Genomic DNA, 1,222 nt, shown 5'->3' with positions numbered 1-1,222 from the left:
GGGGAGGGGTGATGCATGAGCAATGGAATGATACTGTTTACCCCACAGGGCAAGGGATCTGCTCAACATTTCTGTGGATAACTACATCGAGTTTTCTATAGTTCTGAATGGCACAGAAGCATCAGGATGCCTCTGGGGGTACCAGAAGGTCAACCAGGCCCCAAGTTGCTGAGGTATGGCCTGGTACAAGGGCTGGCTCAGCAGATGTCTATTGTCATATGAGTATCTCAAACTTAAGTGCAGTCACAGGGAAGGTTAAAAACAAACAAACAAACAAAACACCCAACACACTGCCATCAAGTCAGCTCTGACTTCCAAAGGCCCTGTGCACAGAGTAGCACGATCCCTGTGGGTTTTCAAGGCTATGGGAGCAGAAAGCCTCATCTTTCTCCTGAGGAATGGTTGGTGGGTTCGAACAGCTGACCTTGAAGTTTGCAATTTAACTCCTAACCCACTCTACCACCAGAAAGGTCAGGATCCCTGAAAAAAATGGAAATTAAATTTCTGTTGTCTAGGGAAAAAGGGGATTCATTAGAAGTATTAACTTGATATTCAGAATGATGGATTTGTCCTATCTCTGGGTTTGCGAACTGAGGTTTCTATCAATTATTATAGAAATAACCATACCTGTGGTCCTCCCTCCTCCAGGTCCAGGAGGATGCACCATGGGGGTCGGGTACGCCTGGTTTTCCCTAACACTTTCAAGCGTTCGCCAACTCTGTGAATTTGTCTCTTTGTGGAGAGTTTTATTCCCGATCGCCATGGAGAATGGCTCTCCCTGGTTTTCGTGTGTGTGTGTGTGTGTGTGTGTAAAACGCCATCTGCTCTGAGGTCAGGAAGGTTTCGGAGTCCTCACGGCTGTTGCACTTGAGACTTGGCCTTACATGTTGTGGAGGTCTAATTTCCACGGGAGGCTAAAATGAAACAGAAATCATTCTTCTCTAATGACCCAAAACAATAGAAACAAATGACTTTCAAAAGATTGCTTATTGAGGGTGAGGGTGAGGGTAGGAGTCTACATTCTTCTTGATTCTGAGGGTTAGACATTTTTTAAAAACAAAAGAAGAAAGAAAGCTTTATATTCAAGACTGTTCTGTTGCCCTTTTTGCTCTTAGAAATCTCAACTTAGACATATAAACAACCAGAGTAAGTTTGATATTTGAACTTTAGCTTAGCTTCTTGATTCTTAAAATTCAAAGTATCTAATTTGTGAATTCAATGA

Source organism: Echinops telfairi, unplaced genomic scaffold, assembly GCF_000313985.2.
Source record: "Echinops telfairi isolate 266 unplaced genomic scaffold, ASM31398v2 ScPeMD7_18;HRSCAF=68, whole genome shotgun sequence".
Lineage (NCBI taxonomy): Eukaryota > Metazoa > Chordata > Mammalia > Afrosoricida > Tenrecidae > Echinops > Echinops telfairi.
This window is presented reverse-complemented; position numbering follows the sequence as displayed.